Below are 25,474 nucleotides of genomic sequence, written 5' to 3'. Positions count from 1 at the left end.
GTGTAATTCCTCCGCTCAAAGGGGTTGCTACTTCTCTGTGGCGGGTGTTTTCCATCCTTGTTTCTCTGCATAGCTGTTGAGTTTTGCTGCTTTGAACATATTTTAAATTATCCAGATTACCGGCGCAGGCTAGGCAAATGTGAGCAAAAAGAGCACCCGGGCAGGGTTGGTGATTTGCAGGGTAGTACCCCGGCTCATCCCAGACCATAACAATAATCCTTTTAGCCTTGTAGTTTTGATTATTACAGTGGCAGGTGTTTTAACATTTCATGATAAAGGTTGGGGGGAAGCTTATAAAAACGCAAATGACCAACTACTCAAGACCTATGATTTAAAAAAGAATCTGTTATGACCTCTGCTAGAGAAATGCAGAAGTCGATTTGATTTCTTTAGTTTCATTGGCTATTCTCCCGCAGCATCTATAAAAAAAACTACCAGTCTCCATCCGTTAGCAAAATCCCCAATTTTTGTTGTTGGTTTTGCAGACGATTTGTCAGTTCAGCGACTGCATTCACCCTTGCTTCCCAACTTAAGTTTCATTTATAATAATCTCTCTTTTATTTGTTAAATATCAGCTTCCTCTTCTGTCATATTAAATTAAAAAGAGGAAGAGACTAAGGCGGTGAATGAAAAAGTCATTTTTCGGGGCGAAAAGGGCAAGCTAATCAGTGCTCCACAGTAGGCTTTTGAAGATACGGTTTTGTATTTCAAAACCTTTGCAATTTTATTTGGAAAGCAAGAGACTTAACTCGGTCCCGAGCTGAAGGTTAACATCAACAGGCTAAGAAACAGCTGTCCCTACTCCGGAGCGCAGCCCCAGCGGGAGGGGGAGTGCGGAAGGACGTCTTTGCCCCTACTATACAGCTCGGTGACTCACAAGGAAGTAAAGAAAAGGGCAATTTGCCCTCACCCAAAATGGCGGCCGGCGCTCTAAGCAACGGCGCCTGCGCGATGTAAGCGTTCTGTGACACTAATTCCCTTCGAGTGTCCTCCCTCGCACACCCCAGCACCCACCATCGTCTGGCCCGACCAAACGGCCTGCGCCCGGAAGTGACGTATGGCGGCAGCGGTTTCCCCGCTGCATGATGGGAGAGTGTGTGGAGTGGGCGGGGGGTCTCCGCGGAGGAGGAGGTGGAGGCGGCGGCGACGGCGGAAGAGGGCGGAGGGTAATGGGATGGGGGTTCCGCGACAGCGCTGAAACTCCGGGTGGGCATCCATGGCGCTGCTTCGCTGACAGGGCTGTGTGTAGCCTGCCTTCCGCTCTCACCAGCTCGGCGTCGGAATAGCCGGTCCTTCCCCGGGGAGCCAGTTTCTCCCCGGCCCCCTGAGCCATGCCCATCGCGGCCGCCCCAGACGAGCCAGGTAAGCGCCACCGCTCCTCTCCCCCAGCCACGCTTCGGGGAAGAGGGTGAGAGGACCCAGCCCATCTGCCAGACCCTTGCTGTGGCCGGGGGCGCCTGTCTGCTGTGGAGCCGGAGGCTGTGGGGAGGTGCCGGCTCTGCGGGCCTGCGGACTCGGGGCTTGGGCTTTGCCCTCTTCCGCGGCGGGTGCGGGGAAGCCGGCGGCGGCGCCCGAAGCGCACAGCTTCCTCCTTGCCACCCCAGGCACCTGCCAGGGAAGTAGGAGTCGTTCTCACCTCCCCGGCCCCCGCCGGCTCGCCCTGCCCCTCCGCTTTCACCTGCCCGCAGCTCCGCGCCAGCCGTTCCCTCCCGGGAGCTGTTGAGAACTTTGGGGCTTTGCTGGTGCTCCCTCTTTCTCCCTCCTCCTCCTCCCTCGTGACAGGTGTAAACATTGCCTGCTTCGCCCAGGTTGGAGGCCGGCCGCGACCGGAGTGTGCTGCTTCCAGTGGTCTCCGAAGCAAGCGGATTTTGAATACTCCAACGGGCGAAGGAGACGACCCCAAAGCTCACGCATCCCTTCCTGAGAGGACCTTTTCTGCTCCTTTCTTAAACTCCTCAAGAAACAATCTGTCTCCTTTCCAGTTTGCGTTCGGAAAGTTGGACCCTTATTCTTTAGGCGCCCAGTTTGGCAGGTGCTGATGCCTTGCTTGGACTGGGGAAAGGAGTACAAGGTGAACGGTGGTAGGGCCCTTTCTCCCTTAGGAAAGTACTGAGCATGGCTAGATTTTTCTCTGGTTGCTTAATTCAAGTTATAGCTTGGTTTCCCACTGAATATTTGTGGGGCCAGGGAAGGATTAACTCCTAACTCATATATGTGAACATTTTTTTACTGAGGATAAATGAGGCAAAAGCTATGGTTCCGTTTCAGAGTTCTCGTTTTAGAAAAAGTAGAACTTTACTTTTGAACTTTAATCTTCCCTTTCACTGGCTACGTTCATGTACTTCCGATGGGGAGGCGGGTGCTTGTTGGAGGATGGGAAGGGGATACAGTTTAATCCTTGATGTTACATTTAATTATTGCTTTCCGTTGAACTTTTAGACACAGATACTTTCTAAACTCTAGGTGAAACAAATGTTTCAACACTTGCGTTGATAAAAGTTTGTACAGATTATCTACATTTTATGCCCTTTGCCGGTTTACGTGTTCGTTTTGTAGTTATTTTTAACTCTTCGCAGAAGTACTATATATGTTTAAACAAATATCTATGGTAGTTTTCTAAATTTTGTCCATGAAGATATTTCACATGGATTAAAAGGCAGATGCTGTGTAAAACATTTAGCCCAATAAATGGCACCTAGTAAATGCCTCATGAACTCTTAATTCGTCCGTTTATGTATCAGATATATTAATTTATCTTCAAAGCATAGATATCTTTAAATCTTAAAAAAATCTCTTGAAAGAAATTAAGATTTCACATAATATGTAGAGCATTAGTTTTGATATTTTCTGATTTTTTGACCTAGAGGCTGTTATGTAAATAATTCCACATCAGAACAAAGATGATGTGTCCTTAAATGCATTGATAAATTTTGCAGAATCCAATTGCCTTCATGAAAATCATGTATCTAGGAGGATCCTATTATAAAATATCATTTTAGATATTTACAGTTAAAAACTAATTCAGAGTAGTGGAATTTGAGTATCAAAAATGTTTTATTTTGTATTAAATCTGAATTGCCTCTCTTAACAATCTAAGAAGTCTTTGTATAGCACATGTTGATAGATTATCCCATCTCTCTTAACCTTACCCCCATTTGTAACAGTTATAAATTATGTAAATACAATGTTTATATTCTCATTTAATGTTACCTGCAATTTGTAAGTTAGAAACACTTTTTCCCCTCTGTGTCTAGCACTTTCAGTTCCCTTTAAGCTAATGAACCTTTCTTGCCTAAACTTCATAAGTATTTCTAGTTTTCATGCAATTTTGAAACTATCTGGATTATATGGATTATATAGCATTTTGGTAATTAATCTTTTCTCAATCCATATATATGTGCATATATATTTTTATGCACATGCTGAATATACACATACATATACAGTCACAGGTCCTTTTGCAACTTTATATAATTACTAGCACTGATATACACTGCTTGTTAAGAGTGAAATACATTTCTAAGTGATTTATGTACAGTACATTAACTCATTTAATCCACACAGCAACTGTATAAGTTAGTAGGTGGCATTATCTCCATTTTTAGAGAGAAAACTGAGGCACAGAGATGTTAAGTAACTTGCCTAAAGTCAAGCTACTGGTAAGTGAGAACCAGGTATATGGTTTTAACATATGCAAAAATATGCAACATATTCCGGGAATCAGGGACTATGTAGCAAAAATATAAAAACATGCATGGGAATGATAAATGGCAAATTAGAAGAAAAGTTATCTCTGGAGAACTAGAAAGGAATAAAGGATCTAGGAAGGGCCCACGGGTTTTCAACAATAACTTTACTGTCGTTAAATCAGAAGGTGATTTGGTAAAAGATTAAGATTCAACACAATTAGGTGGTGCATAGTTGGTCATTCATTACATTTTCTCCTCCTAAATTTTGTTGTTTGCTTGAAAGAAAAAAGTACAGGTTTTCCTAAAAGCTATATAAAGTAGCACTCTATTTTTCAGCATAGTATATTTTAAAAGAGGACTAAGAAGGAGTTGGTATTATTTTGTGTTGACTTCCTTTTAAAATCCAAGAGGCCTCTAACTTAAAAGTATTTGAATTAAGAAATGTTGCCCTCTCCAGGTTCCTCTGTAGTAACTTTCCTTGCCTGGGTTCTCCTCTAATTGCTGCCAGCCCTCCCAGCGGCCCTGTGTCACTCTCCTGGTTTCTATTTCTGGCCTTATTCTGGGGTAGGGGCTCATAGATCTGGATTAGACCTATTCCCTGGAAAAGGGAAAAGGTCTGAAACTGTATAGGGATGGGGAGATCGTGAGTCATTAGTTTGGGAGGAGTGAAAAGAGAAGGAAAATAGGAGATTTAAGACTGTGTCCTGTCATTCCTAAGTCACTACCACCCTATTCTGAGTAACTTCTGTAAACCTTACAAAGATAATTTGCTAATAAAGCTTGTCTCTATGTTCAAAGCTTAATTTGCAAGCACTATTTTGGTGAATAGTTACCAAAGGAAAATCAAATAGTATATTGAGATAAATTCACATAAGTTCTATTTATATTAACGTTTACAATATACCACAAGCCATTTCAACTATCTACTAACACCATGGTATTCACTTCTTGTCATTCTTACAGCAAGTACTTACTGAGCATTTGATATATGTCAGATGTTGTTTTACCTGGGGATACTGAAATAAACAAGGTTTAATGAAATAAACACTAAATTAAAAAAATAGCCCTCGTAACACTTCAGTTTCATACATGTGTGGGTGCACGCATGCATATCTGTGTATGTAGATAGATAAAATACAGATGGCAGATGATGTTAAGTATTATGGAGAAAAATAGTCATTTGGGGGAGATCAGAGAGTACAAACTTTTTGACTGAGTTAGGGTAGGAGATTGGTGGGACTCGCAGTTTTATGTAGGATTGGGTCAGAAAAACAAAAAAGGCTTAAAACCTGAAGAAGGTGAAGAGAATAAGGGGGAAAGTGGTAGAAGTATGCCTGTAATAGTCAAGATATTACAAGCAGAAGAGTAGTAGGTGTGATCAAAAAGTTAGATGGTAAGAAGGCAGTGTTGTAGGGGCTTGTAGATATTCCAGTGACAGGTTTTTACTGTGTCAGATGAGAAGCCATTTCATGGTTTTTGAATAGATATATGACAATCTGTTTTTTTCAAAGGATCTGCTTGGCAAGAGTGGAGGTGGGAAGACTCCATTAGGAGGTGGTTATAGTGATGCAGCTAAGAGATGATAGTGGCTCGAACCAAGATGGAGGTGGCAATAGAGGTGGTGAGAAGTGACAGGACAGTTTCTTGAGCTGGAACCTTTAATAATTTACCCATTGCTAAACTCAAAAAACTTACACACAGGTTCTACCTCCTGAAAATTCAAGGCTGTCAGCATACTCCCTTCATATATCCTACATTCTAACCAAACTCTATTATGTGACCTCTTGCTTCTTGACAGTTGCCCCATGCTTTATCTTTAGTGCCTGCTGTTTCCTCTCATAATTAAAATACTTCCCATTTCAAATTCTTTCCTTTATGAAGCTTTTTTTCTCATTTCACCATTTTTTCTCTTCCTTATCAAGAGTTCTTTTTCTTAGAATCTTTATTGATACATTTTAGTTCATATGTTTATATTCTGCCTCATATTAATTGTTTTTACTGTTTCCTTGTATTGTCCCCACTGATTGTTAGTTTTTTTTAAAAGGTTGTGCCTCCTTTTACTCACTTCTACTGCTTATAGAACCTAGCAATTTTGTATGCAGTAGATGATGAATAAATAGTGGATGTACATATTTTAAAATTTTTTTTAAAGAACGCTTTTTAAAAAAGTTTTTATTTTTAGACAGAGGGGAAGGGAGGGAGTAAGAGAGGGAGGAAAACATCAATGTGTGATTGCCTTGTGCGCCCTGCCCCCCAGACCGGGGACCTGGCCTACAACCCAGGCATGTGCCCCGACTGGGAATTGACCCTTTGGTTCGCAGGCCAGCGCTCAATCCAGGGAGCCACACCAGCCAGGGCTATTTTTTTAATTTTTTAAAAATAGTCTTACAGTACAGAAGAATACAGGAGCATTGTAGAAAATAGAAAATAAAAAAATTGTAATTCCACTACCCAGAGACCCCCACTGTTAACAGTTTAGACATATCTTTCGCACATATATATTTATATATGTGCACTTTTTACCAAAAGGAAATGTAATCGTACAGGCTGCTTTGTAGTTGTTGTTGTTGTTTGAAGTCAGCTAGACTCCTCTTGCCATCACAGGAAATTTTCATCTAAATACTCAAGGCCATATTCAAATTCTTACCTGGCTGATCCAAAAATGTTGCTTTACAGCTGATATGCCAAAATTAACATCCACTCCATATTATATTTTTATGGTTATTATGATTATGAAAGGATAATATACTCATTATGGAAAATTTGAAAAATGTAAAAGAAAACTAGTATGCCCCTTGATGGCAGTGGCTTATCTATTTTAATGCCTGGCACACAGTAGTACTCAGTTAAGAGGAATAATAGGACATATCACTAGTCATCACACTACAAAGGGATACACACTACACACTTTGGTTTTCCTTTAATTTTATTTTTTTCTTCCCTATATGTCATTCACATATATATGTGTATCTATACATACTATATATGTAGGAATCATTGCATAGATTTTTCTTTTATTATTAAATTGTGAGTATCCTCATGTTATTAAATATTCTTTAAAACATGATTATTAATGGCTGTGTAGAATGCGATCCAATGAGTTTCAAGTTTTCTCTGTGATTTCCTACAGATTGTGTGGGTTTTTCCAGTTTTTACTATCATATAAAAACATCTCTGTGAACACATTTGGGTGTAAATCTTTGACTTTGTCCTTGGTTATTTCCATAGAACTGAGTCTTAGAAATAGAGTTACTAAATCTAAGGGCAAGACAATTGCCTTCCAAGAGATTCTAATATTGTTATCAGCAGTGATTGAGAGTAGTCATCTTTCTGTAATCTCCTCCGGTGATCAGTAATTGTGTGGGGTTTTTTTTTTCTGTTTTTCAAGAGAACAAATCCATTTTATTTATTTACTTTTCAATTAAGTTTAAGTCCTTGAGGGGGTACAGCATTACACAGATTCTTGTTTCCAAAGGCCTTAACAGGAAAGTTGCTTCGGAATTTAGCGGAGCCATGCCACTGTTTCCATGAGCATGAGTTTACCTTTCCCCAGGTGACTCTTGTGTTTGGTTTGCCGCCAGAAGTCACTGTGTTGTTCTTTGCTTTGTACACATAAGCACATCTTTTGCCTAGACAGAATTCAGTTTTATCTTGAGCATAAACACCTTCAATTTTTAAGAAGAGCTCTGTTCTTCCTGTGGTTCCAGAGACCCTGCTTATAGCTGGCAAAAATGGCCTTGGACCACAGCCTTCCACACGTATCTGTTGTCCAGACATGTTTGAGGTCCTATTCCCAGCAGGCCTCCATAGGCTCCAAGATAGCAGGAAAAAAGTAAATAGACAGTTTTTTAATTGTTTGCCTGAATTTTTATTTTGAATTTAGGCTTTCAGCAGTGTGGAATATTTGAATCATCTAGATGAGATCAGGCACATTCAGGGTGGTGTGGCCATAGACTGTTGGCATGATTTAATATTTTTTGAAAGGTTTAAACATAAGACATGTCCTTGTTTGATGTGAGTTAAAACTGCTTAATACTATGCTCTTTTAAAAATAACTGACTCTGTTAGCAAGCTATTTAAGTACAAGAAATAGAATATTATTTTTTAGAACCGTGTTGTCCAATACAATAGCCACTAGCCACACGTGGCTCTTGAAATAAAGTTAGTCCAAAGAAAGATGTGGTTTCAGTATGAAATACATACCAGTTTTTGAAAACTAATGTAAAATATGTAATATTTTTATATTGATTACATGTTAAAATAATATTTTTGATACTTGGATTAAGTAAAATATATTATCATTAAATTCATTTGTTTCTTCTTTAATTGGCTACTGGGAAATTTAAAATTGTATATGAGGCTTGTATTATAAAGTGGGCAGTGCTCCTTTAAAGCATGACACTGACTTATTTATATAATCTTATTTATCCAAGATTAACTCCAAGATTCTAGAAAGTAGTAAGTAGCTTTTTAAAAAATCCTTTATACATTTAAGCCTGTCAGTATGTTTTTCACACTATACGCATTTTGCATAGTCATTTTTCATATTAGAAGTGTTTGATTACAAACTCTAAGTTACTACAGTTCTTATGCTCTAAAAGAAATAAATGTAAGAGAACTTGGGGAAGATGTTAGGAAACTTACCTGAGGAATTGATCCCTCATCTAAGAATCGAAGGATGTTTAGGAATATTCTAGGCAGTGGGAATGTAGGTGCCAAGTCCCCCTGGTAGAATGGAACGTTACTGTCTTTGCCTTTGAAAAACTGAAAGAAGGTGAAGCTTAGAGATTTGAAAACAATAGGGGAAGGGAGGAGTTTGGCTATAGAGATGGAATTGCGTTTCATAGACTTTGTCCTGGATTTTTTTTTTTTTTTTTTAGATACCACAAACATTTGACATGATCAAATTGACTTTTAAAAAGATACTTGGGTTGGGCATGATTAAATAACAGTCAGTGAGACTATATGATAATGGCTGCTTAGACCAGAGTGGCATCAAATGTAGTGGAAAGAGATATGTCAGAATTAAGGGATTTATAAGATAAAAAAAAATCATTCTTTAGAGATAGTGGAGGGTGGGGAGTGCTTTGGTTTCTGGCTTTGTAACTGGATGGGTGGTAGGGCCGCTGTCTGAGTTTAGAGATCCCTGAAAGAGGGCCAGATTTGAGGAAGAAGAGCTTGAGCTCTTGGTGTTACCCTCAGGTTGAAATCCTAAGGAATTCAAGTGGAGAGGACTAGTAGCGAGTGGGCTTGGCTGGACTGAAGCTCAAGTGTGAGGGTTGGGCTGGAGAGATCAGTCTTGGGGGTCCTAGAATGTGGCAGTTAAAGCCTTAGGTGAATAAGGTTGTTTGGGTAAGACTGATAAGAAGAGAGCCTGGATGAAACCTGGAAGAAGTTATACTGCTAATTTGGATGTGTTTAACACTTATGAGAAAATTTGTAAAACATATACCTCAAACCAAAAATCAGTATCTTGATTACGGGGCGGGGAGGGGGGGAGATACTAGATTCCTGCAGTCACATTAGATTCGGTATTGGAGCCATTAACAATCAGTAAGGAAAAACAGATAAAGAATTAGAAGTCAGGGTACCCCGATTTGCTTATAATGTAATGGTATAGCATACAAGTACCAAGAGCTTTCAGTTTTATAAACAGTACCCACCAGTTAGAACACAGAAGCAAAGAGACCTCATTTTACATGAGCAGGCAAAAAAAAAGTATAATACCTAACAGTAAATTTAACAACAAATGTAAGAACCCTACCTGATAACAGAGTAAATTTTTATGTTAAATAAAATTAACAATTCTAGTAATAGAGACCATTCCTAAGTCACACCTTATTATTCTTAAAATGTTAAGTTTAAGTACTTTTCAAAAGCAAGATTTCAAGGAGGAGGATCTTTAATATTTGCATGTCTTAATGAGACCACAGGTTTTTTGAATGGATGAAATAAATGTTTCTGCCTCACCCACCTTCCCTAGTAGGTATTTTTGTTGTTTTATTCTTAGTCATTGCTTATGTTTTGTAGTATTCTGAATTGTTTTGTTTGGTTTGGTTTGTGTTGTTGTTTTTTTGTTTTTTTTTTTTTGCTGTGATTTATCATCTCGCATCTTATTTACTGGGTGGGTGCAGAAATATTGATGTGGAATATTTGCAGATAAAATACTTCTGCAGTGACATACAAAATATTAAGCATTGACTTATTTTCTTAAGGCTTTTGTTTTTAGCAGCTTTTTATAAAAAGTAATGAACTATGGGTAAGAGATTACCTAACTCTTTTTTACACTGAATATTTGTAATAGCATCTTTATTCCTAAAGAAAACAGTCTGTACCAATAGTTACAGGTATCAGGTTCATATTTTCTCATACCTGAAGCCCAAACAGAACGTTTGAATATGCACTACTTTTTACTTGTAACTAAGTCATCATTTCTCTTCGTTCCTTTATGTGTTTCAGACTATTTCCCCTACGTTATAATGAGCCAGCAGTTGATTGCTTTCTGTCCCATTAGGTTTCAGAAGTTTACTTGAAGCACAGTCCAAGTATTAACACCGAAATAAAAAAATGCAGATTTTAATCAGGTTATCAGTTACCTTGGTTTTTGGAAGTGGAGAAAGTTTCTTTTGTTGTTCACACTTATTTCTAAATGTTCAACTACAAGTGAAAGTGTGATTAATTTTTTAAATTTATTTTATTTTTCCAAGAATTGTATGACATTTAAATCATATACATAATTATATGTTTCAAGGATTATTTCAGTAATTTAAATTTAATCCTTTATGGAAATTTTCCAAGTTCCATTTTTAAGAAAAGTGTTGAAGATTTAGTGAACTTTTTGTATTCGAAATCTTAAGAGTGTTAAATTTCTTAGTGATAGTCTCAGGTAAGCATGTATGACAGAACTTTAAGAAATTTGTACAAATAATTGTAAGGGAAACGTTTTTAAAAGAAAAACTACTATTTAATTCAGTGAGTTCAGCAGTGAAGTTTAAAGACATTATGTCATCCCTAGAATTATAAAGTCCAGTAATATTCTTATCTTCTGGAAGCTTAACACAGTGGTCCTCAGCTTTTGCTAAACAAACATCAGAATCATCTTTGAAACTTTTTTAGCAGATATTAAGATACATATTTAAAATGCATTATTCTATTTTTTAAAAAACAATACAAAGCTAAAATTGGGAAGCATTGGTTTATTATGGTCTACAGGGGAGACAAACACAGAAACAAATTTGATTCACTTTGTTAAGTATAATGAAAAAGGTAGATATAAAGAAGAATGTTTAATTCAGACAGGCAGCATGACATAATGAAAAGAACCCGGGCTTTAATGTTAAAGCCCTACTTTCCATACTTACTTTTGTGGAACCTCGAATGGATTATTTGACCTCACTGAACCTGTTCTTTCATCTGTAAAATGGATGGTTGGAATTAAACTGGATAATGTATGAATAAGCAATGTGCACAATACCTGTCACATAGTGACTTGATCAATATTGGTGTTTTCACTTCACAGAAAACTTCATGCCTAAGTAAGGTTTTGAAAGCTTACTATATGTGTTATCCAAATAAGAATAGGAAATTAGAAAAAAATGGCATACATGACAATTTGGAGATAACATGGTGGCAGAGGAGGAACTAGGGGGTACTTCTGCTTGGCTGGAGAAAAGAAGCAGTATCTTAGCCAAACGGCTAAGATAAGGAGTTTCAAGTGGATTGCAGTAATTCCGGTCAAAATTAATGAGGCCCTGAAATAAGGTATTAGTCGTGGGATGTTAAAACAAATGTAGTCAAGAGATGTTAAGCATTTAATTTATAGTTGATTCATTTTGGGGGAGGGGCAGGATGGGGAGCAGTCAGAGCCAACAGATCTCTGGACTTAAAATTCAGAATATTATATAGAAACAAGTGTTTTCAATTTGTTGAGTAGAGGTTAACTTCAGTGTGGGAAATGTCTTCAGGACAGTCAGGTAAAAATATTCAAAAAGGCATTTGGGTGGGCAGATCTGGAGTTTGTGCAGCCCACAGAGGTTTGGGCATTAACATGCATATAAAAACAAAAGCTGGATGATATCTCTCAGGAATAAGAACATAGGGAAGCCAAGACCTGGGAAACATGGACATTTATGAGCAGGCAGGAGGAGCATATCCACTGAAGGAGGAGAAAGGATTTAATACATAGGGGGAGAATTAAGAGAGAATGCCTTTTAGAAATGCTTTTTCACTTAAAAATGTATTTTAGACACCTTTACCTATTAGTTATATAGCTACCTTTTTTTAATGGCTGTACTTTTTATTTACCCTGTTCCTTATTTATAGATATTTAAGTTGTTTTCAGTTGCTTTTTAAAAGAACAAACAATGCAAGAATTAACAATTTTGTGGAAATAGCTTTTCGTGCTTGTGTGAGTGCATCTGTAGGATATATTATTGGAGGTGAAATTGCTTAGTTAAAGGAATGTGCATTAAAATTTTGATATATTACTAAATTGTCTGGAGTATGTTAACTATATACTCCCACTAATAGTATCTTTATTTTTATCTTTGAAGTGGCTTCTTCCTAGATTGAGGGTGGTATAATTTGAAAAATTATTTTGTATTTATTACTTTTATGCAAAATTCTATAAAGAGAAAAGGAACACTTATCAAATTACTCGTTTCATTCAAATAATGTAATTTAAGAATGCACTTTGTAAGCATCAGATCAAGGTGGAGTTCTTTGTTCTAAAAGAAGCTCTGTTTCCTCCTCTTATGTGCTGGAAGCAGTAATTGAATTTAGAGGAAGTGGATCAGAGGAAAGAGAATGATAGCATAGCATTATTGTGAAATGGATTAAACCTAGAAGAAAATTGATGCATGCAAGCAGTTCTTGTCATTGTCACAGACATACTGATGTGGCCAATACAATTTCTGTGCTAAGAGTTTTTACATGAATACTTTGAGGTGTTTTTTCCTTCTTGTAGCAAACTTTAAGCAATGGCTATTCTTGTAAAACTGATCATTGGAGAGTTGATGGCTTAAAAAATACCCAAAGTAGAAATACTGCAGAAGTTTAGTTGCCAAAATTACAATGCTTACATAATTGAAAGGTAAAATATATGGACAGATGTCACATTTTTTTTGTCTTGTTTTACTTGCCTGACATTGTTTGCAACACCTGTATGGAAGGAACCCCTGCCTTTCCCTCAGTGATACTAATTGTATTTGTAGATGAACTGACTGTTAGTTTCGTCATTCTCTCTAAATTCATCAGTGTCCCTTCTGTTAGGCTCTTTTTTTTTTTAACTTTGGGTTGTGACCTGTTTTGGTTGGAAAGTCAATTTAGGGGATCACAAGTAGCTTTTAAGATGAAATGAAATAGAACTAAAAAAGTCAAGAGTGCATAAAGAGTAAAAGTAAAAAGTTTGGTGAAACATTTCCTTTTAAGTACATGTGTGTATATGTTGGGTAATCATGGGGGTAAAGTTTGAAAAATTTGGTTTATAGGATAGGCTAATTCTCAAATAACTTCTAACCAAAGGTATAATGGTGCATTGCAAGTAATAAATATCACCTGTTTTCTTTTTACCCTTTAGCCTTTCTACCCTCAGGAGAAAGTAAAACTTTAAACCAAGCAATAACACCATTAAAAGGTCAGCTAACTAGAGATCTGTTTGTCATGGGAATTCCTTTCATAGTTTTCATGAAGTTATTGGTACAGGTAGGCCCACTTGTGGCATTACCTGTATATAATCATGAGCAATAGTGCTCATATAATCATGAGCACTATTTTGGAATGTGTTTATATTTGAATTTTCAATTATACAAAGCTTTTGTTTTATGATAATTCACCCCAAGAATGCCATTATATGTAATTATGTGTGGATAATTTATGACTATTTTTAAGGTTGGTTCAATTCTGGTTTCCTTCTGTTATCTCACATGTCTCTATGTCATTTTTTTTCTCATTTCATGGGTGGTCAAGAAACAAAGTAAAACTAATAGGCAAAAACATAGTAGTTTATGAGATAAATCTGCTGTTACATAGGTCATATTTTAAGGCCAAATTGGTAAGTTTTAGATTATCGAAAACATTGTTTCCTTCCTCATTAGCCCAGATAATTGAATTCTAACTGCACTTGGTTATAGTTTTATAACTTACAGTAGATGCTTTCTTTTCTAAAAAGTGAGTTGCTCTCATGGTAGGCGTTTATAATATGAAGAGTAGCACTGTCAGAGGAAGAGCAGCTGCCAAGGGCCTGCCAAGATGTACATATTTTAGTTACAGACGAGAGTGGTGTTTTTAGTTATGAACGTCCATAAAGTAGGTTTTCCTGTTTTGTTTTGTTTTTTTTTCCAAAATTCCCTGGGATCTTGAGGTTTAACTCATCAGTCTTGACTAGAATGCTAACTTAAAACTTTACAGCAAGAAATTTCTTTCATGTCAGCTATTCATGGTAGCTGATTGGAAAATCTGTGGGAAAATTTACATGAAGTACTAAAGAAAGTTGCTGGAAGCATAGAATAAGAGCAAGGGAAATTAGATGGACTATCCAGAGTGGCATCACACCCTGGTGACACCAGCTGACACCTCTCTTATGCTGAGAAACTGCCTCATACCAAAGCAGATATTCATGTTACCTGGCCCGTTAAAAGTACGTGAACAAATTTTTGTCCTTTAGCTGTTGTTGTTTTTTTCCTGGCTTGCATGTGAGTACTGCGCCTTTCGATACATTTTTTCTTCAGACACATTACAACAAATGATTGGGCCTGATAAGTGTCACATTTCAGGCCAGCCTCTCTCAGATTGAATTTAAATATTTCCTAACTTACTTGGTGGAGCACTAGGAGACCAGAGCTAAGGTTGTAGAAATACGGAGGGGGGGGCGGGGGAGACACGGTGGGCGGGTGGAGGAGGAGTAGGGAGTTCAAGACTGTAGACCAGTAGAATAAATGCCCCAGCAAGAACAGTAATACAGTAATGTATTCAGTTCCTGCCATGAGCCAGGCCCTGATGATGTGTGTTCAACAACAAAGGCCTATGTCTGCACAACATTCCCAGTCCTCTGAGCTCAAGTAAAGTAACTCTTACAAGAGCAGTTCCAGTGGAGTGGTACGTTGGGAGCCAGATTGTGCTGGGTTAAGGAGTAAGTGGGAGGTTAGGAACAGAGAGAGTGAACAGACAGGGCCCTTCGAGGAGGTTGGTGGTGAGGAGGAGGAGAACTAGAAGGGCACGGAAGGAAGAGGTTTGTTTTGTTTTGATCTGATTTGTTTGAAGATGGTTGAGTCTCGAACATTTGATGAGAAAGCATCAGTAGTAATGGAGAAATTCAAAGAGCCCCCTGAGCAAGCAATTGAGAAAATAAACTGAATGTCCAGGGGTTATCTCTAGACAATAGTGTGGATGTAAGCAAGATTTTAGCGAAAGGGCATGAAATTGAAGTTGTTCCTGCTTTTAGATTGTAAAGTTTCGGGAATGTTAGGGTAGTAATTAGAGTGGCAATTCGTTCTACAATAATACAATAAGAGCAGGGTACTGGCAGAGCTGGGAGTGGGGGGTGAAGGGGGAGGGGACCTGTTTTCCAAGGGCTAATGCATCTATCCTCATTGCTGCCTCTGTTTTGTTGCCTTTGTTATCAGCAGTTATCCAGTGTGATTTACTCGATTTCAGTTAGATGTGCCTTTGAGAAAAATAGCTAATACTCTCTCAAATATGGTCAGTGGATATGACGACTTAAGGTGAAACAATTTCTAATGTTTTTATCTTGTTTAATTTTTACTGTGAAACTGCAAACATAAGTAAAATGGCTTATGGATTTGCATGGAAGGCTAAAATATATAGTAAAAGAAAAGCTCTTTCTTAGGAATTTTTAAAACCTAGCTTCTATAAAATGATAATTCATTACTGTTTAGCAACATCCATTGAAGAATGAATGTGTGTTGCTGCTCATGTTGTTATTTACATTATATACATGATATTTGCACTTTTGCGAATGACCCTTATTGGCATCAAAACTAGGAAGACAAAATCTTTTGTTACTTTTGGCAGTCTGGCATTTTGAGGTTGATCAAAATATTTTGCTGCTTATTTTCATTGTTTACCACATTTTTACTATTATGTACATTAATATTGAAACAAGAGATTCACTTCTTTGCATTTGTTTTTTATACTTTCTTTATCTTACTGGTAATCACCTTTTTTCCTCCTCCAAGTTCTTTGGAAGTTTTAAAAACCTTCTTCTGAACAACTCAGTAATCTTTTAGGGAAGACCAATTCTAATATTTGCTGTCAATTATATCAGGAATTAATGCATTAAGATATTTTTCAGATACTTTATTAGCTTGTAACTAATTCACCACTTACTACTTACATTGCTTTGAGGGATTATTTAACCTCTTTAAGCTTTTATTCCTTCATCTGTAAAATGATGATAGCAAGTCCTACCTCATAGTGTAGTGTGAGGACTAAATGAGGTAATTAATGAGTGCTTTTCATAAGGTACCCACACCTTGTAAACACTGACTGCATATTAACTTGATATTGGTGTAAGCAGAGAACAAAAGCACATGGACTATACTATTTTTTAACAGATGTTTTAAATAATACTGCATATTACTATGCAGTTGAGAACATAGTGATATATTGATACAGTTGGTATCTCTGATGTCTTAGGTTTTTGTTTTTGAATGGACAAATTCAAAGGAATTATGAGATCTCTTAAAAAATATTTAGCTTTGAGAATGTGGAAATTATATTAAGTAGCCTTAAAATTTGCAGTCTGTATTGAAATAGGTAAGGATAGTAGTCCTGATAACAAACAACAACAAAACCTTTCTTAGTTCTTTACTAAAAAGCATCCATTTTTAGGACTTCCCCATTTTATCAGCCACCATTGAGCTACTATGCTGAGGACAAAGCACTTAAAAAGAGAAAATAAAAAAGATCATTTTTGTAGATATAAACTTTAGAAGCATGAAAACTTTTTTTGACATTATGATTTAGTCATCTCTAGGTGTATTAAAAAGCAGAAAGTTACCTAAAATCCAAATCTTCATATGGCTCAGAAGAAGGACTCTTCTGTTCCTTTATGATAAAATGACCTTTTAAAAAATTTATTAGTTTTTATTGAATTTATTGGAGTGACGTCAAGGTAATAAAATTATATAGGTTTCAGGTGTACAATTCTATAATACAAGATACTCTTAAGCAGGAATGTAGGCTGGATAGATTCATTGACAGTACATTTTGATAGTATCTTAAAACTCCCATGAGAATATTACAGTAAAGATTTTAGTAATATGAACTAATGCAATAGCAGAGAACATTTGTAATGAAAATTGATGTTGTTAATTGCTTATGTTACATTTTCACTAATTTTTGTAAAGAAAATACAGGTCTTTTTTTTCTTCACTTGCCAAATGATTTAACAAATGACTAATTATAAACCTCAGATATATTGTGGTAGAAAGGTAGTGATTTCTTTTTTGTGATCCATTAAATAAACCTTGCTATTTAGTCTGTACTATTTATATAAGTAGCATAAGTTCAGATATGGTTATTTGACTTTTCCATTTTCTTACCATCATGCTTCCTGCTTGGATTGTCCACACACCCACCCACTCTCCATCCCAGTCCCTATAAAAATAAGTTTGAAGTGAAGGGTCCTTGGTAAGGCTGGGTTGTATAATCCAGGTGTGCTCATCTGGCCCTGAAAGTTGATGTACATAGGGATGCTGTTGGTACCCTGTAAAAAAAAGAAAAAAAAGAGAGTTTCTGCAGTGGGATTTTAGCTTGTCTGGAAGGAACTCTTTATTTAGTGTTTGATTCTGGGAGATTCCTAGAGGTCCTTCCTCTATATCTTAGAGAAAAATGTAGAATCCTTTCTATCCCAAACAGGCACCTTCTTAGAAATCTTTGTTCTTTTGATCTTTCCTTTATCTGTATAGGGCCTACAGTCAGTTACCTTCAAAGTAATGGTGACAACTTCTGTTTCATTATCCTATTCTACTTCAAAACTTCCATCTTTTAACCAACAGTCCCTGGAGTTAGTTCAGATGTTGTGGTCTCAGCCCTTTAACCTTAAACATTGTTTCCTATTTTCTAGGGTTTGGTTTATAGAAATTTGCAATAAAGTCAACTTCATATATCTTTAGTACAGTTAGTAGTATTTTTCTTAAATGACTTGTTCTTTCAGTGACCTTTTAAATTATATGCAGAGTCATGTGAATGTTTGTGCCAACTAAGCAAACATTGGGTCTGATTTTGTTAGGGGTAGATTATGATTTGAGCCACAGACTTGGTGAAAGTTAAAATGTGATATGTTTATAACCTATTGGGAATACAGGACATACCACGGAAGGTCTGTTTTCTGTAATTCTCACAACAGCTTTGAAAGGTAGGAACTGCTAGCCCCCTTTTATAAATAAGAAGCTGAAGCTCAAGAGAGGGCAATCTCTTAGTTAGTAGATGAGGGGTTTTACTCATTTGAACCTAGGATCCATTTTAGTCCAAGTCCAAGATCTTTCCCCCATACCATGCTACCTATCATTTGAGATATACATATACAAGGTCTGGAAAAAGTCCAGCCATTGTTAATATAATGAGAATGGTTTGCACAACATCAGTCTGGCAGCCAAGGAGAGTGGATTGGAATGTGCATGCATGAACAATGACCACTTCACTGTATTAGTCAGTGGGGGCTGTAGAAGCTGTTGAGTGAGTATGTGTACTGTGTGACCATCACATTCAAAATGACTGAGTAGAGGAACAGATATGCATCAAATTTTGTGTTAAGCTTAAACATTCTTCTGCAGAAACTATTTGGATGATTCAGAAGGCTGCAGCTATGGGCAACTGGTGATTGGCAGCTTTATTACAACAACACAATCCTCATACATTATGTCTCGAGGAGTTTTTTGGCAAAATATCAAATCATCCAGGTGACTCAGCCCCCCTACAGCCCATATTTTTTGCCCTGTGACTTCTGGCTTTTCCCAAAACTAAAATCATCTTTGAAAGGGAAGAGATTTCAGACCATCAATGAGATTCAGGAAAATATGTTGGGACAGCTGATGGAGATTGGGAGAACTGTGTGAGGTCCCAAGGTGTATACTTTGAAGGGGGCTGAGGCATCATTGTCATATATACAATGTTTCTTGTATCTTGTATCCTCTTCAGTAAGTGTCTCTTTTTCACATTATATGACTGGATAACCTTCTGGACAGACTTCTTATTGCCCTAAGTCTCAGAATAAGGCAAGATATAAGTAAGTAAAGTTTTTAAAAAGTAGAATGGTATATTTGTAACTATGGTCATATATCCACATTTATTTGTAATGTAGTTGCTGTTAATCTAAGTATGTTGATTTTTCTGAGAAATAGTTTGTTTTTTATTGTGTAACCATACATATAACAAAACACACAAATCTTTTTAAGTGTACAAAGGGATGAATTTTTACAAATATTTGTGCCTGTGTAACTACTACCCAGATCAAGATACAATATTAGCAACAACAACAAAAAAAGATATAATATTAGCATCCAGCAGGCTCTTTTTTGCCCCCTTCCAGTCAGTATTCAACCCCCTATAGATAACCACTATTCTGAATTACCACCACAGATTAGTTTTGCCTACTTTGAACTTCATAGAAATGGAATTATACAGTACATATTTTGTGAATGGCTTTTTTCACACATTATTTTCTGTGATAGTCATCCATATTGTTGCTCATAGTAATGATACATTGTATTGCCATGTATCTTGTTGAATGTATATACCATGGTTTATTTTGATGTCGATGGATATTTGTATTATTTTCAGTTAAGAATGAAGTTGTCATGAACAGGCTGTGTATGTCTCTCAGTGCATAAATATCTTCGCTTTTATGGGGTATAGACCTCGTACAGTCTCAGTAGATACTTCAAACAGTTCTCCAAGTGAGTATACCAGTTTACATTCCCACCATTAGAATATGAGAATCCCAGTTGCTCTTTGCCATCAGTAGCTATGGTTAAAATTGTTTTGTTTTATTTTTAGCCATTTTGATGGATATGTGGTGCTGTCTTATTGTGGTTATAATGTGTATTTCATTGATAACTTTTCATATGCTTATTGGCCTTTGGATATACTCTGTGAAATACCTGTTCAAATATTTTGGCCATTTTTTTTAATTGGGTTGTCTCATATTATTTTGTAGGAATTCTTTACATATTCTGGATATGAGTTCTTTGACAGTTACATGCTTTACAAATATCTTTTCCCAGGCAGTGCTAGCCTTTTCACTCTATTAGTGTTGTTCTTTTGATAAACGTAAGTTTTTAATCTTAATGAAGCCAAATTTATCAATTATTTCTTTTATGAGTACTGCTTTCTGGGTCTTGTTTAAAACATCTTGCCTTCCCTAAGGTCATGAAAAATAAGCTCTGAAATTATCTCCTCGAAGGTTGAATATTTTACCTTTTCACATTTAGGCCTACAATCCATCTGGAGCTGTTTTTATGTAAGATGTTAGGTAGAATCAAATATTTTTTTCCACTTGTATAGATATCCAGTTGATCTAGCACCATTTGTTAAAAAGGCTATGTTGTCCCCTAGTCTCTGTGATGATATGATTTCCCATGGGCAAATCTCCAAATTCAGGAGGTCTGCCCAAATTCTCCATCTTCATGCTTTAACTACCTTTAAGGTACCCCATTTACTCCCCAATCATGAGAGCCTCGAGTCTACTATTTGTGTGTACTGTGACTTGAATCTTTTCTGGATACCCCCATTACTTCTTTACTCCCCTCTAATAGGTCTTGGAATAAACAGAGATAAAAATAGCAAGTTAAACAGACATCCCTCCCTGTGCATGTACACATGTGTACATGTTCATGTTATAAATAAATTGGACAACTGATTAGGACTCCTTGTGGTATGGAGTAAGTAGTTTCCATTAAGAAGGATGAAGAAACATTTATTGAGTTTGTTAAGTGTCAGACACAATAAGTAGCTCCTCTTCCTTTTTTTTTTTTCCTGTTAAGTAGAACTAACTATATGAAGTCCGTATTTTCTATATAAAAAGTGGATTTGTCTAAGTCAAGCTTAATAGGTAAATTCACTATACGAATAATACTTCAGTTAACAATAAATAATACTTCAACTAACAAATATTACTGAATTGGCCTAGATATAGAAGAATTTTCTGGCATATTTCAGGCCTCCTTCACACTGACTGGTTGGGATCCTTGGCTGAAACTTGGGAGTGACACTCTCATGGGTTTCTGAAGGGTGAGTTGGGCCAGACTTAAGACCTGCTGAAGGGGAATGTGCGCCCAAGTTCTTCCATCAATCGGAGACACAGATTTGAGAAATATGGAAATGATAGTAATCTGGGAGGCTGATAGAGCCTGTTTCACCTACAGGGAAAAAAAAAAAGAATGTACTTGGCCAAGGTGTGACAGGATGAAAAGCTATTCTCTGAGTTGTTGGTTTGGTTACAAAGTCCCTTATACAGATCTTGGTATTTGCCCTAATATCCAAGTTTGAAACAGGCCTTAAACCAATAAAATATTTTATTTTTTAAACAAAAGTTTTAGAAAAAGCAGTAGGTTAACCATGAACAGATTTTACTAAAAACAAACATCACAGATGGTTCTTCAAAAATAAAGTATTATGGGAATGTAGAATGTTAAAGCAGTCTGGAAAATAGTTTGGCATTTTTATTTGTTTGTTTTTTTACAAAACTAAACATGCACCTACCATAGGACCCAGTAATCACATTCTTGGGCAACTTATCACAAAAAAATGAGAACTTATGTTCACATAAAAAACTGTACATAAATGCTCTTAGCATCTTTACTATATATACTAGTTAAACATGTATTAGTGTATATTATTAATATAGTATACATACTATTTATAATAATAAGATACTGGAAATAACCCATATGTTTTTCAGTTGGTGAATGGTTGAACAAACTGGTATATTTGTATAGTAGAATACTGTTCAACAATAAAAATGATTGATCTATTGATACATGCAACAACCGGGATGGACCTTAAGGGAATTATACTGAGTGGAAAAAGTTAACCTCAAAAGGTTACATACTATATGATTCTATTTATATAACACTCTTGCAGTAACAAAACTATGGAGATGGAGCAAATTTGTGGTTGCCCAGGGACAGGGATGGGGTCGGGGAGTAGGGGAAGTTATCCAGATAGTGGTGGTAGTTATACACATCTGTACACCAGATAAACTGACCAGAACTACACACCAACACAAAGGGTTGCAAGGTTTTGTTTTGTTTTGTTTTGTTTTTAATGATAAAACTGAGTAAGGTCAATAGTCTAGTTAACAGTAATGTACCAACAATGTCAATTTCCAGTTTTGCTATTTACTAGAACTATATAGGTACCACCATCAGGGGAAGCTGGGTGAAGGGTGCACAAGACTGTACTATTTTTGCAACTTTCTTTTAGTCTATTATTATTTCAAAATAAAAAGTTAATAAGGTATGTTACACACCCATATTCATAGCAGCAGCATTCACAATAGCCAAAGGTGGAAGCAACCCAACTATCCATCAACAGATGATAGTTTATACACATACAATGGAAATAATATTCAGCTTTAAAAAGGGTGAAATTTTGACATTTGCTGCAACATGCATGAACTTTGAGGACATAATGGTAAGTGAAATAAAGCCAGTCACAAAAGAACAGATACTGTATGATCCCACTTAGGTGAAGTTACCTAGAATAGTCAGATTGATAGTGACAAAGTAGAATGGTGGTTGCAGGAGCTGGGGCCAGGGTGGAGTAGGGAATGGGAATGGGAGTTATTGTTTAATGGGAACAGAAAATACTGAGATATTTTGGAAAATTAAAAGTTCTAGAGATGGATGGTGACAAAAGATTGCACAACAGTGTGAGTGTAAGTTAATGCCATTGAACTGTATACTTAAAAATGGTTACTATAGTAAATTTTATGTATATTTTGCCACAATTTAAAAAATTAAGTGTTATTGTATAAGTAACATGTGTTTATTGTAAAACATGCATACTTAAACACAAACATAAATCTCCTTGAATGTTTTCAATTTTTTTCATTTTGAAATAGTCATAGATTTATAAAAATTTGCAAGTTCAGTACAAATAAGTTTTTGCCAAAATAATTTGAGACTTATCAATCCAATACCCTATCTCTCCCAAGTATTTTAATTGTACTTCCTACAGCCAAGGACATCATCTTACATAACCACAATACTACCATCAAAATCAAGAAATTAGCATCAGTACATTGTTGCTATAAAATCCTTAGACTCTATTCAAGTTTAATAATCATTCCAATAATGACCTTTATAAAAAGGGAGTCAGTAGAGAATGAAATGCCACATTTACTTGGTATGTCTCTAGTCATCTTCAATCTGGAAAGTTCTTCAATTTTTCCTTAGCTTTCATGACACTGATACTTTAGAAGATTGTTCTGTAGACTTTCTCTCAACTTGAGTTTGTCTCAAGTTTCCTTACGACTCAATTCAGTCTGTATATTTTTGGCAGGACTATTCCGAAAGTAATTGTGTTCTCATTGCATTTGTCAGGTGATGCATGATTTTGGTATTCCCATTACTAATAATGTTCATTCACTTTGATCATTTAATTAAGTGTCAGGCTTTACCACTATAAAGTTACACTTTTTCCCTTTGTATTAAGTATATTGTGGGGAGGTATTTTGAAGCTATCTATATCCTGTTCCTCATCTGACTTTCAACTGATTAACTTATCTGTCTATATCTGTAAGAATTGATAGTTTATTATTTTATTCAGTGTATTGTAATCATTTTTATTTTGATGCTCAAGTTGTCCCTGATTTAATTAGTCGGAGCCCCTTCAAACTGGCTTTTGTGTCCTTTTGGTATGGTCCCATCATTAGGAATGTTTTAAATTTTTTTTAAATGATATTAATGACTACATAGTATGCTATTATAAGGATATAACATACTTTGTTTAAATAATCCCTTTGGAGCGTTTTGTTTTACTTTTTTTTTTTTTTAAGAGTTTGTATAATAGAGCCAGATTGCCTTCTGGAAGCTTTGTGACAATTTGCATACGCACCAGCAGTGCATGTGTACAAGAATCCATTCTCCATACTCTCACTACTGATGAGAGAGAATTTTTAAATAGTAAGAACTTCTTAATTACAGAGGAACTGTTAAAGGTCAAATTAGCCTGTATGCTAAACATTAGAAGTAGTTATTAGGACTCTAAAAAATAGGAAGAAAATAGGAGATATATATACACATATATATGTATATATATCTTTTACTGTTTCCTTTTCTCTTTAAATCAGGAGCACAAAAGAAGGTATCTCTGAACTAAAACAGTTATTTTCTTCTTTATCATGCTGATTTCATAAGGAAGACCATTTAAAGTAGGTATATTACAATAAGGCCCTTTACTTTTCTCATGACTTGCTCATTTCTTTCATGTAAGTCTCACTGACTGGCCAGTCAGTGACCTCAAAGATCCTTTTCAGAATTCTGAAGCCATTCTCCACTAACTAGCTGTATGACCTTTGGGAAAGTTGATCATCAGTTGGCTCCATTTTCCTCATCTCCAAATTAAATTAACATGGTTTCTAAGGTACCTTTTCTCTAAAACTGTAAGATCATATGAAACTTTATCCTGAGAGTTGGAAGAAAATGCTATTTTTTAGCTTGCAAAACTGATTGAATTTTACAGTAAACATTTCCCTCGTGTATCTGACTGGCAACTGTGAATTGCAGGAAGTAGCCATTCATTATTTATGGGCTCATTTTATTCTAGGACTTTAGTTGTTAATCCTCCCTTTGCTTTTAATGTTTGTGGCACTTTTGACAGTTTAGGACAGAGGAACAGAATAACCCAAATATATATTCCACTTAAGAATTAAATGTGTTTTTAAAAAAGACATGATAAACTAAAGGATATGGGTAGGATTATTCAATAAATGGGGATTATAATAATTGCTTGACGATTTAAGAAATAATTTACTTAGACTGTTGCTTTAGATCATACAGTAAAATAAGATATAGATGGTTAAAAAATAAATGTTAAAGATACACACTCCAAAGATAGAAAAAATGTGATGCTATTTATTAAATCTTAAGCTTATATGATAGCAAAAAATGAAGAAAATTATTAATGAGAAGCTCAATTTGGTTTGATCCTTAAAAATTAATTTGGGAAAACAGATTGGCAGTTTCTTATAGAATTAAACATATACACTGTATCCCAGCATTCATACTCCTGGGTACTTAATGTTAGGGAAGTGAAAACTCATACTCTCATAATAGTCTGTACATAAATGTTCATAGCAGGTTTATTTTTAATTATAAAATACAGGAAACAACCAAAATGTCTTTCATGGAGTGAATGAAGAAACAAAACTGTGGTACATCTATACAATAGCATACTACTTAGCAATAAAAAGGAATGAACTATTGATACAAGCAGCAACGTGGGTGAATCTCAAGGGCATTAAGCTAAGTGGAAAAAGACAATTTCAAAGAGTTACATATTGTATGACTCCATTTGTATAACACTCTTGAAGTAGCAGATTTTTTATAGTGATAGAGAACAGATCAGTGGTTGCCAAGAGTTAGGGTTGAGGGAACGATGTGACTATTAAGGGGAAACACAAGGGACTTTATATTGGTATTATTAAACTATTTTTGCAACAGTTCTTACCGCAATTGTAGTGATGGTTACTCAAATCTAATCTGTATATGTGATAAATATCCTAGAACTACACACATACACACACACAAAAATGGTGAAGT

The 25,474-nt window shown here is 36.1% G+C and overlaps 1 protein-coding gene across 4 annotated transcripts in view; it reads left to right on the top strand.

Annotated features, from left to right (window-relative positions):
* Window positions 1–1,139: 1,139 nt before the first annotated feature.
* The window catches only part of AFTPH (aftiphilin), a 63,062-nt gene continuing 38,727 nt past the window's right edge, over window positions 1,140–25,474 (top strand). For 2 of the 4 annotated variants that reach the window (XM_054586891.1, XM_054586888.1), the window contains exon 1: window positions 1,140–1,362. The gene's annotated coding sequence lies outside the window, so the exon portion shown is untranslated. Of the gene's footprint in view, window positions 1,363–1,732; window positions 2,072–24,021; window positions 24,085–25,474 lie in introns of those variants that run through there. The other 2 variants (XM_054586890.1, XM_054586889.1) reach the window with 2 other exon arrangements.

The sequence above is a fragment of the Pteronotus mesoamericanus genome, unplaced genomic scaffold, assembly GCF_021234165.1.
Source record: "Pteronotus mesoamericanus isolate MK-2021 breed Mesoamerican mustached bat unplaced genomic scaffold, CSHL_Meso_final contig_98, whole genome shotgun sequence".
Classification (NCBI taxonomy): domain Eukaryota; kingdom Metazoa; phylum Chordata; class Mammalia; order Chiroptera; family Mormoopidae; genus Pteronotus; species Pteronotus mesoamericanus.
This window is presented reverse-complemented; position numbering and strand designations above follow the sequence as displayed.